Source organism: Corvus kubaryi, unplaced genomic scaffold (genome assembly GCF_017639235.1).
Source record: "Corvus kubaryi isolate FWS band 111438036 unplaced genomic scaffold, C.kubaryi_AGA036_p1.0 37394, whole genome shotgun sequence".
NCBI classification, from domain to species: domain Eukaryota; kingdom Metazoa; phylum Chordata; class Aves; order Passeriformes; family Corvidae; genus Corvus; species Corvus kubaryi.
Window position 1 is genome coordinate 15,621,538 of NW_024581133.1, and position 17,418 is coordinate 15,638,955.

The 17,418-nt window shown below is 39.1% G+C and overlaps 1 long non-coding RNA gene across 4 annotated transcripts in view; it reads left to right on the forward strand.

The window, feature by feature from the left end:
• LOC121669758 overlaps positions 1-1,557 on the forward strand; it is a 69,913-nt gene extending 68,356 nt beyond the window's left edge. For all 4 annotated transcript variants that reach the window (XR_006017885.1, XR_006017886.1, XR_006017887.1 and 1 more), the window contains exon 4: positions 887-1,557. This is a non-coding gene — a long non-coding RNA (uncharacterized LOC121669758). The remainder of the gene's footprint in view (positions 1-886) is intronic.
• The last annotated feature ends 15,861 nt before the right edge of the window (positions 1,558-17,418 follow it).

Genomic DNA, 17,418 nt, shown 5'->3' on the forward strand with positions numbered 1-17,418 from the left:
ATCCTGCATTAGTATCAATCCCTACTTTCACTACCCACTTAGATGAAAAGAGACTGTGCTTATAAATCTACTGCAAGGTGGGAAGAATTGTGAACATTCTCAAGGAATAGAAATCAAAGTAATCTTGCCAGATAAGAAACACATAAACTAAATGGAGATAAGCCCAGAGGAAGACAACCAGATACAACATAGCATTAGAGCACGCAAATCCCATTGGGGAAACTGAAACAACTGGAGTTCTGTTTGTCCCATAGAAGAGGTTTCTCGCAGGAGAGGAATAAAGCCTGCTACTAAGAAAATTATTTTTCCCCACATCCATGATGATGGTAATAAGAAAAACTAGTCATGTACTTCAGCAGGAAAATTAAATATTAGCATTAGCACTGGAATATGTTGTGCATCTTAATTATCTAGGTTTAAGAACAGTGTAGACAAAAACCAGTCAGGAATGACTTCTGTAGCTGTGATCCAGACTTAGGAGAGAAGACAAGCTACATGTCTTCTTCAGGTATCCCAGTCCTGATTCTAGAATGAGTTCAGTTTTATGCAAAAGCTGTGGTTGTGTATGTGCCTGTGCACTACATCTACAAATCCATCAGTAAGACTGAATAACTACTAACAGGTCAGTTTTGAGGATTCAGAGGAATTAAGAGTGTTTAAATGAGGCTTTCAGCTCTCTAAGTAGATAAAATCATAGGTGCTGAATAGAAGGATAGAGATGACTCCCATTAGACATGGAAGTGAAAAGGATGAGGAGTAAGTTGGAATTGAAGGAAGGGACTGAGGGGGGGGCTGGGTACCAAAAGCTTCCTTGTGAACAGGACAAAAAGAGGGCCAAGGATTGCTTGGTGACTGTTCCTTTTCTCTTCTCTTTGTGCTCCCTCAGAAAGTGAACCTCTTGAGTTGAAGACAAAGCAAAATTCCAAGCAGCTCCCATCTTGCACTGCTGTGGGCTGCAGTGGCTCAGTGCTCCCTGTGACAGAAAGCACAGGCACAAGGTGCACCTGTAAATCCAGAACTGATCTGTGCACCACAGCTCGGGTCCCAAGCCCAAGCCCAGCCTCTTTGCTGAGTTTGCCAACAAAAAAAAGACTGAGGTGATTTTGTGGAGACTCACCAGCATTCCCCTCCTCAACTCAAAATACATATGTTTTCAAATATTCCTGGGATTTTTTGGAAAGTTTTGGCTTAAAGTGTAAAAAAGAATGTCAACTGGCTCTTTGTTCTCCAGCTAATTTTATTTACATGAAAGAAAATACTTTAAAAGAAACACTTTAAAATAAATAAATACTTTAAAATAAAATAAAAGATGCAAGTATTCAATTTTGACAAGGTTTGTTTGGTTTGGTTTTATGGGGTTTTTTTGTTTTGTCTGTTTTTTAATTGGAGGTCTCTTCTCCATTAAAAAGAACACAGTTTTTGGAAAAAAGTTTTCATAAAAATATCTCCCAACACACTGAACATTTACTAGAAGATTTTTACTACCCTGTACTAAGATTAGTAATTATTTTGCGCAAAAATTACTGTAACTGAAATCTATTATTAATTTCATCATGAATTTATTCTTAGATGTGGAGCCATGATGAGTTCTCCCAGTGTGAGAAGATACTGGTCTGATCCTATATGAAAGCAACAACAAGAATTAAGACAGCAGATAGGATCCTCTAAAAACTATTTGGCAAGTGAATTATTATTTTATTATACTGCTTTTAAACAACAATTCAGTAAGAATTATAGGCTGAAAATATTTGAGTAGCAGAATGGTTTTTAAATTGAAGGAGTCTCTAACCAGCTGGTTTTAGGCACAAACCTGCATAGCTTTCAGAACTAGTAGAAAATACAGAATCTTACTAGCACTGAGGAACACAAGTGGAGTGTTAACAGTATGAACTGCAGTGTGACAGAGTAGGATAATCACGTTATTGTAAACCTAATGAAAGAAATGGCACATGGTACAGAAAATCAGCATCCAAACAATGCCACTTCCACAATCAGCCCCTTCAAACACCACTCTCCCAGGAAGTCATTCCATATAAAAGAAGTTTTTTATATGTTCATTTTTCAGCAGCCACCATATCAGTTAAGCTGACATTAACATTCAGTCCCGCAGGCTGTCAATATTTCCTAGAGGAAAGTGGCCTCAGCCACCTTGCAAGCCATCAGCAGCTACAGCATTCTGACCAATGTGGGAGCAAGGGCTCTGAGTCAGGGAGCCTAAGAGTTCCTGGCACAGGAAATCAGCTTGAGTCTGAGTGTCCCCTAATACATTTCCCTTGTACAGCTTCTCAAATTTGGTAGTACCATAAAAAGCAGAAGACAATGTGAGGGAACAACCATACCTGAAAATTTGTGCACAGCTCTTTTAGGAATATGCAGACTCAAATTTAACATATGGACAAAATAGTCTGAAGACGTGAGACAGCATTTTAGCTCACAGAGTTCAATATGATTTCATAGCTAATAGGTTAGTGTGACCTATCCATTCCTAATATGATGTATACTGAAATGCCTAAAAATTGCTTCATTACCCTTGACACTTACACCTGCAAAAGCCTACGGTTCATCAGACTGAGCTTGCTGCCCAGGTTGTTTAGTGTTTTAAGACACAGAGGTGCTTTTGGAGATACTTGGGCCATATCAATGCACATTCATTAGTCAATGTCTAATCTGCAGGAAGAATATGTAAATTACCTACTAGAAAGAAAATATTTAGGCAAAAATCCCTGTGCTGGTTTTCCTGCAGTGTCCAGCAAAAGCTGAATGCATTCAGTAGAGATGCAGAAGCTTAATAAAGATCTGAAGTTAACATTGTTCTACTTTTAGGTGGAAGTCGAGAGAATATTTTTAAGGTAAACTGGGCAGCAACACTGCCAGTCATTTCCTCTATCACATTTCTCAGCTATAAGCAAGAGGCAATGCAAAGGGACTCTAACAATGCCAGACAGCACCAGCCATACCCCCAAATCCCAGGTGGACTGGTTTTGTCTGGAACAGAGAGTTAATTTACTTCACTGCAACCTGCATGGTGCTGTGCTTTGGATTTGTCACCACACAGTGCTGATGTCACACAGATGTTTTAGCTACTGCTGAGTAGAGCTTACACAGTGTCCGGGCTTCCTCCTTTTCTCACTCTGCCCCTGCAGTGAGGAGGCTGGGGGTGGGCAAGAGGCTGGGAGGGGACACAGCCAGGCCAGCTGACCGAAGGGATGTTCCATACTGTACATCATGCTCAGCAGCAAAACAGGGGCAAAGAAGGAGGCAGGGTGGACATTCAGAGTGATGGCACCTGCGTTCCCAAGTAACAGCTACATGTGAGGGTACCCTGCTTGCCTGGAAACAGCCAAATGTGCCTGCTGACAGGAAGTAGTGAATGGATTCTTTCCTTTGTGTTGCTTCGTTGGGCAGCTTTTGCTTAATCTATTAAATTGCCTTTACCTCAACCCACAAATTCTCTCACTTTTGTCCTTCCAATTGACTCCCCCACCCTACTGGGGGTGCAGTGGCTGTGGGTGCCAGGCTGCCTGCCGGGGCTAAGCCATGACACCAGTCAAATACAGCACAAATCTGTATTTTGGCCATGCACAAGCCTACCTTTAGCCTGCTGGTGTCCATAGCTGTGCAGCACAGCTGGCTGATCAAGTTTTTCAGTCTGCATTTACAAGAGCTACAGTCCCCTCTATGCAAAGCTGCCAAGACTTTTAACCCCCAATACACCAATTTCAGATGCCACTGCTCATTCCTCCCACTTAGTGACATGAAATCCCAATCTTGCAGCAGTTCGCTTCTCACCCTACAGAACAGTGTGGAAAGCACGGTGTGTCCCAAACACCTCTTCTGCCAGAATTTGGGTCCTTAGCAAGAATAAAATAATACTGTACAACAGTCTTTTTGCTCACTGCAGACTCTGATACTGTCTGATAATGATAATTCAGTTTCTACTAATGACTATTTCCTCAGTACTGTATTGTTAAGATCTAATAGTTTAAACACCTAATGACAATAAATGCAGGTTTATTCACGGAGTGTCTTTCCATTGTTTAAAAACCAGAATTTTAGTAAGCATTCCCAACATTTAATTTATTTCTCAAAACTGGAACAGAAAAATGATGCCAGGATCAAGTACAACGAGAACTCTAAATCCACACAAGGAACTCATGGTTTCCAAGGGGGCCAACATTAGTAGAGAAAGCTGTTTGTGACCTGCAAGATGCAGATAATATTTTATAAATATAGTTTGATTTTTACTTTTTCAATCAGCAAAGCAGAATTTTCATCATACTTTCTATGAACTCAATTTGAGTTTTGTTTTTTATAATTACATCAACAATGCAAGGATGGGAATTTCTTTTACCCTTCAACATCATGAACTAGTCAGATGAGAACTTTGTATTGCATAATACATGATGCCCTGCCTTACATGTGATATGCTTTACAAAAATCTTAGTCTAATTGTGTAAGACTACTCTTACAAAATATTCTCATCACTGGCGTGTTTAATTGAGCTCCTGAGAGGCAGTATTAGTAAGACTTAGGGATAAATAACTGGTAGTCCCATTGGTCTCACCAAGAATCCATTGATGTTTCATAAATCCTAGTCAGTACAAATCTAATTGAGTTACCATGCTGAATTAGCTTACATCTAAATGGCATTCATGTCTACAAATGGAATAATTAGAGGCTAGAAAATGGGATATATGAAGTGCTATCCCAAGTGACAACAGCAAGACATTTGTATTCATTCAATCAACTGCTTTAAAAAAGCAGATGCAATACTTGATTTGGGGTTGATGACAAGACAGTGTTATTGACTCGAGAAATGATATTAGACAGAGAATGTTAACTGCTTCTTCATAGCCATCTATTTATATTTATTCTAAGAGATTCTTCACTTTGATTCTTTCAGATTTTGCTTTAGGATACAAAGTCATTACATGACTACCATGACTACATAGTCCCTATTTTATATCTAGGGTAATGAAATCAGCTACACTCATTAGCGCTCTTCTTTCTGCTACTAGAATTCTAAGATGAATAGAAAATAAATCAATAAATAACAGGGCTTCAAACAGAACTTTCAAAGCTACTAATATTTTTAGCCTCAGCACTGGAGGAGTCTTTTTAGACAGAATAAAGCAAATAGGACTGTTCATTTTGTCACCTTGCTTAGCCACTTTGTTCTGTGTACTAAATTAAATAAGATACTGTTACACTCCCACTGGAGTCCGGTGTCACCCTGCCAGTGATACCCTGCATTACACACTGACATTTCTCAGATGCCAGTAGTTGGCTGGTTCAGGCTTAGTTAAATACCATCTGTTTTTTTCAGGACAAATATAAAACATTGCTATCTCAAACTGTATATAAAAGCTATTAAATTAGGATGAATCTTTGCAATGCTGGATAACAGATTCCTTTAATTCAGAAAGTAGTCTAATTTGCATGCATATTTTATTTATTACACCAATTAAGTTTTGCAAATAGTTTGCAATGAGGTCCCTATGACCTAATAATTCACAATTACTCCTGGGATATCCTGCCCACTTTAGCACGTTTTGAATAATATTGCTATCTCCTTGAGAAAATAATGCATTTTTTACATGATGAATTTATTAAGAGTGCACACACCTCTTTCTTAACCAATTTTACTCTAGACAGGGTTACTGGAGCTACTTTATAGACCTTTGTCATGTTGGTTAATGAATGCTTTCCTTCAGCTTCCTCTCTTTTCACATACTTGTCTCCTAAGCTCTTGTGGAAATCCCACATATATACAACCTAGATGAGCACTCCAGGTGGTAACACAATATAAATGAATAATAAACATTTGAAGCTGCCAGGAAGAGATTCACTTTCTGCTCTAACATTAAATAATGGAGAATAGTTGAAAATGGACATTGCAGAGCAAACTTATTGCAGTCTAACCTACCCAAAACTGGCAAACTTGCTTCAGATTTATACTGTGGAATTTAACTCACAAAGAGCTGTATCAGCAAATAAAAATGTGATAGTCACTTGTATCTATTCAAATAATGACAAGTTACATTGGCTTAGTTTATAAAAACAAACTACCATGTAGATTGCTTTGCTTTAATGAGCTTTATAAGGAATTTTAAATGAGCTCAGAGTATGAGAAAATGCTTTATTTTGGTACAGTGTTCAATCAAGCATTGGCATTTCCTTGTACTTCACATATAAGGCTTCCTCAATTAAAGCATTCAGCTAATAATCTGCATTTCTATATTTTTAATTCCATTACAAACAAACCTCTTTATAAGAAAGAAAATTTGTAGATTGCAAAGACAGTTATCGAAGATTATATATTTGCTAAAAAATAAGAGCAAAAAAACCCAGGCTTATTTTTCATGTGACTTTCACATACAAACTTGAATATCTGCCTATGTTTTTTGGAGAAGGTGATTCCTATGGCAGTAGAAATCTGCTCAAGAAGTGGGTACCCTGCAACAGAATGTAATTTTCTTTCTAAACTGTCTATACATAGTGATATAGGTCATCTTGGTATTCCTACATCTTTTTTTAGAAAGTTTACTTGGACACACTCAGATAAAACCCTAAAACCGATATGTCATAGTGAAACCCCCACCTTCCTGTGTCCTTTCAGTACTTTTGCCACCAGCTGCTTTCCAACACTTGAGAAGAGCATGGGGGAGCAGCAGAGGCCCCGAATTCCCTCATCCCACCAGCAGGAAGGCTGGAGCTGCCTGCCCACCCCTCCCAGCGCTGCCCAGGAGGCGCTTGGCTCAGGGAGCCTTCCTGGGTATTCCCTTTTCTTTGGTTTGACATGCTCTGCTATCGCACTCTGCTCAAGTACAACACTGAACACGCGCTATTCTTTCCCAGAGCTAAGAGCTGCTAAATATTTGTGAGCACATCCCAGAGAACACCGGCCTTTTGTTAGAGTTCACACACCTCACCCCTTTCACCGAAGGTGGCAGTTCTCTCCCTGCGGGGTTTGCATCCCTTCACTACTCTCTCATTTCACACAGCTGTCTGATAACGAAATGCCAAGCACTGCACTCCTTGTAAAGCCAGGCCCTGCCTTCACACGGGGAAACCTCCTCTGGTGCTTAGTGCACACAGAGGGCAACATCTGCAGCCCTCACACTCCAGATCTACTCAGAAATAGCCGAAATGCTTCCCACTGGTGCCTTCCGTCACTACTGGCTCGTGCTGAGCCTTTGCAATGGCCCACCAAGTTTCCTGTCCCATCCCATGGCTGATCATCACCTTTCCCTCAGCCATTCCCATAAGTAATCTCAGTTCAGATTACTTGCCCAGTAAAATGGCTTCATTGGCAGCTTTTACCATCTCTAGATTTAAATTCTTTCCTTGTATGTCTGAAGTTCCCCTTAATAAAATGCACCTGGCAATATAAGAAGTAAAATGAACAATTCCCAATTAAACAACTACAGGGGAAAATGGTGATGCTTCTAATTAATTCTTTTTTTTTTAAAGTAGCTATTTCCTTATCCCCAGCAAACAGTTTCAGAAGGGAATGCTGCACAAGGCCTATATATGGCTTTGCTTAGAGTAGGACATAGCTTACAGGACAATAAAATGAAGGAGTGAGTTCCGTATTTTGGTTTACAGAAATTTGTTTTTAAACAAGTGTGTTCATATGCATGAGAAAATAATCCAAACCTGCAAAAACATACAGAATAAAAGCCTGTTAATACAGCATAACTCTCAAGTGTCTGCATTCACCGGAGCAATGAGGACTGAAACTGAACCCCTCCCTGGATGAGGGATGTAATGAAAGATCTTACAGAACAAGCTTAAAACAAAGCATGTTTACAATAGTCATAAGTGTAATAAGCAATAACCACAAACTACACAATATTCCAGCTCTTTGAGGTCTTTCTATTTTAATTCTGTGCAATTTCATTAACCCCCTTGCAAGGAGATGTGCTTGAAGGAACTCTATAATATAGGTCTTTTTTAGTAGACATTTATATTCCGTTGTTAATTGGCGAAGCAAGGAGGAATGAAATAGCCTGGGAAGTATCCTACAGGGAATAGCTTGCATTGGCAAACAAAATGAGCGAGTAATCTCACAGATCTGTTTCATTTTCTAAAATCCTTCTACAGCACCACATTTCCAAGTACAAGCGTGAAATGCAGCAAATTAGGATTAGTACAAACCATTTTGTTCTGTGCCAACAGTTAAGTGATGAGCAGGGCAAGTGAACCAAACCCCCATTTCTTCTGTGCACCAAGTCAACAGCTGGCGATGGCAAACACAGGGTAGGACACCAACACCAAAAATGCTGTGGCAACCATGTGAGGCCAGAATAGAACACTTGGTTTCACGGTGATGGAGGGAGACTTGGTTGGACTACATTTCCCATCATGCACAGCATAGGAATATGATTGACAATTTTAGTAACTTCATTTTCATAACACCAGACTTGTGACTCGGCTCCAAGAAAAAAATACTGTGTGAAATTGCTTGGTGTTATTTAAAAGGACACAGACTAAATGATTGTTTATCAGTATACAAAATACTGAGTGAAATTTTCCCACAGGAGTAGCAGCCTGAATAGTATTAACAGTGCTTTAAACTGTAATGAATTCCCAGTCTAATTCACTATGAGGTTTCAATTTATACCACATTTAGAGTACTCCAGGTTCAAGTAATCACTGCAGTAATTAGCTTACTTCCAGTCCTCCAAAATAAACCCACTAATTTTTGCAATCAGCCTTCATTTGGTTAATCACCAGTTTAATTGATTTAATTAGTTTGATCTGCAAAATTAGTCAAGTGTAAATACTGTTTTGTAAACAGAGTTTAGCTCCAAGCTGTAATAGAGGGAATTCTAATTCAAAGCTAGAGTTAATAATAAAAACTAACACACACGATTTTTGTTGCAGTATCCAGCAGTTTTAAGTCTACAAGACACAAATTTACACTTTTAATAGATAATCTGATTTTATATTAGTGACAATACTGAGGACATTGTCTCTCAGAATTGTATTCCTGACTAATGATTTTTACACTCTGACAATTGACACTAGAACAGTGTTCTTACTTTCTCTAGATCAAGAGAAAATTTTTCCTTTTTAACTTCATTTTTGCTTTGAAATAGTGACAAAAGGCATTTATTAATAAGCAAAAGCAAAGGAAAAATTATATATAAGGAGAACTGCAGTTACTCCTAAGCAAACATTGTTTCCAGACATTTAAGAAGGCGCACTAGTAAAAGAAGCAAGCCAAGCTGCAACTCTGGGCAGTGATATACCAGGCTGAGGGAATGTCTAAACAAAAATAATGCCCTGAAATTAGAAGCTGAGCAAAATTTGAAATAGCTCTGGAATCAAAGATTTGGCATTCTAGCACAGCTCCATCAGTTGCTGACACTGACCATCCTAAAAGTACAGGTGATCCCTCTGAAAAATGCTGTGTATTTCCTGACAAATACCCAAATTCACCACGTACACATTAAGCTCTTTAAAGTCGCCCCAGAGGATGCAGACCTCAAACCAAGGTAAGATGCTGAGGATGAGCAGGCTGGCACATCCCTGGGAGGTGACAAATGCTGTCACACAGCACAATGTGTTACTGTCACACACAGCCCAGCCTTCCACCCCCAGCCACGTAAAGAAAGGGAGTGACTGGGATTCACCAGCTATGACCAGGAAAGATCTCTTTCCAAGGAATGCCAGCTAGGAATAGCACAAATCCAGGATGCAGGTAAGGGATCTGTTCTTAGCTCTGCTGGGATGCTTTTGACATCACTGCCAAGTCATTTCGATTTCCTGAATCTCAGTTCAAACTGTAAATGTAAATAGTGTTCCTAACTCAAAAAAGATTGCATCAATCCATTACCAAAAAGGGGAAAATAAAAACTCCCTCTATTGAAAAACCAGAGTCTATGGACAAAACATTAAAAAATTCTCAGATTACTTTTCCCAATTAAAAAGTATTTATATTTCAGTTTGTTTTAAATTAATTCTATTCTATTTGAGTTTATTTAAAGATTTTCCTCTTCTTTTTGTACCAAACTTTACCACTTCTCTCATCTCAATCTTGCGCCTAAGCATAAAAGATGTATACAACTTCTTTTCCTCCCATTTCTTCCACCCCCTTTTCCCAGCTGAACCCTTTCAAAATATTTTGAAATTAAAGAAATTTATCCTCAAACACTTCAGGATTTTCTTCACTGTCTGATAAATTATCTCCTGACAGCAGGCCATTTTCCTAACTGCAGAGACATTACACCTTCAAAGAAGAAAAAGGAAAGAGGGAAGAAGGAAAAAAACCCACAAAAAAAATCCAGTTACCATTTTTTTCAGTTCTCTTCACTGTATGAAATGGAACACACCTGAGAAGAGATACATTTAAGGAAAAAAACTCAACAGTGAAAACAAGTTTCTGTTCATTGTGATTTGAATTTTTCTCACACAAAATATCTCCAACTTCACATCAAATGTTTTCTTCAAAGTATTTAATTTTTTGTTTCTTTGATTAGCCACTCGGGAAAAAAAAAACCAGCAACAACACATCCAAGAGCAACTTACTGCAGCCGTTCAAACTTTAGAAAAGCATTCATCCAGTTCTGGACAGGAGCAGAAGCCAGCCAAGAAAGCTGCAGGGCTTGCATCCAGCCCCATTCCTAAGCTCAGTGCCAGACTTCATTCCACCCATTGCATCACTGTTCAGCCCACATTCCACCATGGAAAGACACTGGAAACCCACAAGGTCTAAACTAAGAAGGAACTGCAATGTCTGCACTAGTTCTTTACTAGAAATAATTTTAAAGCCTTTTCCCCCATCTCTTATGATGTGTTAACTTGTGTGTTTGCAAAATCAGCTGTGAATACTGTTTTGTACATGTGGTATGGCTACCACTAAGGAGGGTTTGGGGCAATCACGTAAACCAAGTCCCAGATATTTTTATCCTCATGATTTGCATTGATGTCTTATTTGTCAGGTCTAATTATCAAGCAAATCGACTGAATTAAGTCAACCACTCTGCAGAACACCTATTTACACACATAATCAACAGCAGATTGAGGATACAAACCTGAAGAGGTTCCCAACGCTCTTCAGTGATGGGTCTCTTCATGGAAGACACAACGCTGCTGCAGCCCCATCTCCTGAGCAAACACACCCTGTGTAAGTCCCTCAATCTCTCTGCAGGACTTGTGTGAATAAGTAACATTTGCTGCATGAAAACAAAACCCCTAATCACCAAACCCTTGAAGAACAGCACCCTGTGGAATAGATTACAATATTTTAGCATGTTTGTTTCATTTGATGTTTCCACCAGAGCTCCTTTAACAGTGATACAAACTGCACATTGGGTACTCATTACACCACACTGGAGAGAACAGGGATCTTGTAAATACCCATTAAACTGGGGTTACACTTTCATTCCCTGCACACTGTGTCTGAGCTGAGGCACAAACTCGTGTCCTTGAGAGCAGGAGTTGGGGCATATTCCTGGCATGCTGCCACTCTCCATGAAATATGTCCTTTTTACAGATGTTTCTTATACTATTGGGAACAAATTGCTCATCCACATGCACAAAGACATACCTGGATAGACATAAGGTATTATGAAGAAAAAAATTTATATTCAGTGAAAAGTGGGTCTAAACAAACTCAGTTTGGAGAGTACTAAGTGTGGACATCTCTCATTTTCTTAAACACAAGTCAGAGATAAAGGCCACGCAAATTTCACAGGTGGGTGTAGAAATGTGCATCACTGAGTTTAACCAAATGCAAAGCAGAATTGAAGCTTATTAGCTTTGTTGGCATATGTAAGCAACTTATTAACTAGTTCTGCAAATAAACTGCAGTTTGTCCCATTGCATCCTGTTGACAGATCTGTCATACAACTATGAACAATGGGAAATTTCCAGAGTTTCTGAAGCCAATTCCTGCTAAAGATAGAGCACATCTCCTTTTTTTGTGAAGTGAAAGGTGTCCTCAGATTGTTCAGTTATCGAAAGACCTGTTTGATGAATGAGCTGGACAAGATCTTCAGCGTGCACAGTGATTTGACATCAAAGAGCCCTGCAGGTAGGGCAGCTTATTAACTTATAAGACTTTTAAAAAGGTTTTAGCGTTTACACACTTATAAAAAGAACACTTCTGAAAGTTTAGAGGAAGGGAGTCTATTTAATTTCAGAGTCCCGTCTCCACAATCACGACGGCTGGATCTCTGCATTGGCATTTTGGGAGGATCGCCATTTCCACAGTTCTGTCAAAGTTGCCAGAATATATGAGAAGATGTTTAGACCAGATTCCTGCTCTTAGTTTTATGCTTTCTATGGAAAGATCCTGCATATGCCTGGAGTGGTGTGGATGTATTGATATGTAGGCCAGAATAAATACTGCTAGTGCAAAGCCTTGTCATCAATATTCTTTAAAAATCCAGTACAGTAGAACAAACTTAATATTGGCTTAATAACAGGTATTATATAGAGACAAAGTTGTTGCTTTAGTAGTTAGAAACCCTAAAAGCCTTTGTCATTGAACTTTATCACTAAACTTGGGCTCCAAAATCCTATATACCCTGAGAGCACATTGACCATATTTTAACTAAACTGCAATTTACTTTATTTGATTTTTATACTGAGCCGTTTTAGCTTTGCTCTCACAAGAGCAAGAAATTAAAGGATTGAAATACATTCTGTATTCTTGTTTATATGTGTTATTCATGTTTTGCAGTAACTGATGGATTTTCTAATTTGTAAGATTTCTTAGGCAATCAAGGGTAACACTGAAACAACAATGAATGGATAATGAGCACACTTGCTATATTTGATTTAATGCATTTGGCCAGGGTGAACCTATTTGTGTTTGTTTCCTTCAACCATATGTTAGTAAAGTTTCATTAAAATGAAAAAGGGTCATACATATTCCTGCAAAGCATCCTGCACATTCTTCAGCAGCTTTCAGGCCAGTTAATTTCATGTTTTGAAGGACCAAACAAACTTCAACAGAAGCTTTAAAACTTATTTGAATTTTAACATTCACATCAACTTATGTTACTGATGATGAGTGCTGAGAACTGATTAAGACTGGTCCATAAATATAACACTTAAAAACGGAAAATAGAGCTACACACAGTAAGTAATTCTTGTTAGAGTCACAACAAAGATTTCCCCTCACCGCTCCAATATTGGTTACTCTTTTTCTCCCTTTCCTTATGGTCTGTGGATGTAATCAGAGGAAATAAGAACGCACTGCAGAAAGCATGCAGCACTACAGGCCACATGTATAAAGGAATAAAAGACCATTACTTCATAAACATTCCAGGAGCTCTCAGAATTTCTGGCAGTACCAACAGATTTTAGGCGACTTTGAGCACAACGTGGTCCCATACAATTGCTTAATGACCACCCAGGCATAGACTCAGTCTCACATACACACCAGAGTTTGAGTCTTAATTCCAAAACGAAGCTACTCACCCTCTGCCTCCGATCAAGGCCTCAAAGTTCTCACAGAGGAAATCTCTCCTTGGCCATGAGGACTGTATCCATACAAACATTCCCTTCTAGATGTTAAGTGGTTCCCCCTGAGCCGAGTATGTTTTCCTCCTGGCCCACGCCCTTCCTGCGTGTCAGACAGACGCTGTCTCCAGAGGGGCTGGCAAGCTCCTGTTAAGCAGCACTTGACTCCAAGCTGCCTCCAGACCCACACTTGCCACGCAAACCCAAGGAGTCTCCCACCAGGTGTATCCCATAAAAGTGAGCATACATTAGTGCCATCTCCTTTCTTTCCCCTTATCACCTTCTCTAAACAGAGACTGTTCCAAGTCATTGCCGCTGCTTAAGAGGATGGGTTCAGGGTAGAGAAAAGTTAAAAAAAAAAAATTAAGTGGGTAGGAAGAATGGAGGAAAAAGACTTTTATAAATCTCCTGGAATTTGTTTTGAATGCTAATTAAGACCAACTTACTCTTCTGAATGCCTGTGAGGTCACACCCCCACAGCAATTTTCACAAATGCTGACAATTACTTGCAAATGCAGCCAGCAGTCCCTTGAGTACCCTGAGCATCAGGTGCCAGTCCTTATCTTTGGGACACCAACAACAAAGAAGGAACTTGCACAGAACTTTCCCGTGGTATTTGAACAGGTTTTTAAACGACTGAAAATCACCTCAGTTTTTATAATCTATAGCATCCCTCTGGTCATTCCTTACTGTCCTGATTTATTCCTCTAAATCAGGCATCACCTTCCACGGATCTAGTTCTGCGGCTCTAGGATTGTTAATTTGCCCTGCAGCACGTGGTCGTATCGGGTAATGTAACAGCCAAAATGAACAAAGAAACGCTTCTGAGGATACTGGGTGATACTTTGTATTTCAGACTTCAGCAGGAACACACTGGTTTTAAGGATGCATCCATTCCCGAGCCTCTCCCCTCAGGACTTCTTAATAAGTGGATGATACCACATGACTGTCATCATCTTCAAACGGAAGTCATTTTGCTGAGACCGATAAACCACAAGGAGCAAATGCTGATATTTTTATGATTATTAATGGAATCGAGGCCTGAAAATTGCAAGAGTCAGACAGACACTTGTAGGAATAATATAATCCCAATTAACAGCAACAGGTTTATATAGCTATATCTGAAGATAGCAAATGTCACTCATGAAGGAAAACATCAGAATAATTTTTTTAAGTAATGGGAATAAATTAAGGTATAAAAGCTGCCTGGAGGTTGGCACTTCACCTATTCCCCCATGTTCTGTCTACACCATACAGTGCGAGTCAGCTGAGCAGAGACAGAGTTAATAAGGCCTCTTCATGCAGTTCTGTGCTTTCATGTGATGTTTATTTGGCTACATTCTACAGGCCTTAAGAAATTATGTTTCATAAGCTGCCACCCCCCCCCCCCCCAAGTTTTCTTATTCTCCTCATAAGAATACTAAACTCTAACCACTTAATGTAACCAATTGATCACAAGGGAGCTAAAATGCATACAGCATTACTCAAAAGCTGTAACCAGAATTAAGGGGTTAATCTACAAGAAAAACTGTAACAAACTCCATTACAGTCTATACATTGGGACTCTGTAGCATTTTTAAAACAATGCCACAGATATGAAGCAATTGTCATACTTGGAGAGTTGTCAGCCTCACTCTATTTTCAGTGCACAACAGTGGCACATGCTTTGGGTTTCAGAGCTTCACGACAGCCTGATTGTCACACTTGGTTTAAACTGCTCTACAGAACTTAGAAGTCTTGTTTTAGAAAGTACCTCAAAGCCTAGACTGCATGACTGGCAGTTGCCAATCTGATGGATATGCAGACAGAATAGTTCATGATTGTAAATAAAAGCCAAAGTGGGATTTGAGGAAAGCAATTGAGACCCTAATTCCTACTGAAATCGAAGGAGTTTTAGTGGACTTAGGAACCCAGTGCCTTTCTTGAAGCATATCAGCATTTTAAGGCATAGCCACACCTCTAAGTCTGGGTTGAAAACACGGATTTGGAAAACACTGACCCGTTTTCAGAAGGAACAGTCTGATCTTCCACACACTGTAAATAACACTGTGTGCGTCTCGGTGTATACACACATAGCCCATTGGCTACACGTGACAGAAGCTGCTAAGACATTTCATGAAACTTGACCCTCCCCATCAATCCCTCATCTTCCTGCGACAGAGTCCCAGGCTAATTTGGCAGATGCTCTCACTCACTTTCTCCAAGACCTGCAGCTTTATATTCCTGCAAGCCCTGCTGAGGTGTGTGTAGGCACAGGTACAAAAAGTGCCATTGAATTGATCCCAAATCTCACTTGAATATTCCTTTGGCTGGGTGGCTCTCCTGTTCCTGTCGGTGCCTCACCCTCAGGAGCCTTTCTGCTCAATGAAGTCTTCACAGTCTCTGGAAAGACTTTTGCCCATTCTAAGCTATAGCTTCTTAATCTCTCCCATGAAGCAGCCATGTCAAATAAATATGTTTTACAAACAGTGGTGTTCATTTGAGGCTGAGGTACCACAGCCACTCGAAACACTAAACTCCAGTCAACCTTTATAATGCCTTTTCTTTTTTTTTCATGGCAGCATTGCACATCCTTGTGTAGCTACTGTGAATATTCAAATACCGTAATTGGAAATGATTTACTTTGTTTTGAATTAACTAAAATTCCATTGTTAAGCACAAATACTGCTTCACTAAATCATCAAGCTTTTAATAGGTCCACATGAGCAGGTTACCGAGCGTGTTAGGATTTATAATGCTCCTGGGGAGCTGACCACTGTATTATGCTTCCTGCTGCTAGGTAATATGCATGACACATTTCTGGACACTAATTCATTTATTTAATAGTAACAGTATGCAAAAACAGAGTTCAAAATGAGGCTGACAAAGAAGGTATAAAAGTTTTATTAATCCATAGCTAATCAAAGGCCAGAGGAAAGCATATAATGGTGGCATTTACAGACCATATCGAATGTGAATAAATTAAATTTTTGTTTCCTAAAATCTGACTAATAGAATGTGTTCAGCTTGAAACATTTATACTTTTAATTACAGTGGCAGCCAATTTAGAGTAGGTATCTGCTTGTACTGCACTTAAAACTTTGCATCAAGGATCTCCACAAATCCCCTCATCAGCTATTCTTTGAATCCGATTTGTTACTGTGTGCACTGTGTCCATGCTCAGAAATAATAACATTATTTACTTTCCCATTTAATTATACAGTGACAGATTACTTGTAGGGGGAAAGGTCACTGAGGGAAAGTATTGTCTTCCTGTGAGAGAAATTCCTCTGAAAGACTCAGTATCATGTACATACAAGATAACATTGCAGATCTATCCTTCAAATGTTGGTATACAAGAATAAATTGATAGAACTACTCATATGGAAACAGTCATTGCTTCAAGCAAAAGTTTTCATAGGAGCATAACCTCATTTCCAGCAAGTTATCAAGCACTCAAATTACACTGCAGATTTTGTTTGGAAAAAAATCTAATAGTTACTAATAAACATAAGTAATAAATGACTCACAAATATAAAGAAAATAAAAAGGAAATAAATAGAAAAACAAGATCATACTAATTTGATCTGTGTTCTGAAATATCCTTAAAATTTTAATTACTTTGATGCAAACCTTTCAGAAAGCAATCCAGGGAGACAATGCTCCAATTAAGAAATGAGGGGGAGCATAATGCTTGTATAGAATATTTTAGATAACAGGACAAATTTCGATAACATTGTCATTACTTCCTGTTCTGCCCCACCACTTGGAGCTGGGAAAATAAGACAATTTTTGCTGGAATAGTTTACTTCAGAAGCAAATGCACATGTGAAATTTGCGGTTCCATGCCACTGATGAGCCCTTAGCCAGCCAAGAACTCTGGCATTTCCCAAACAATACAGTAATTCTATGCAAATGGAGGTGACTGTCAGCTGCTTAAGTGGAGGCACATCCTTCAGT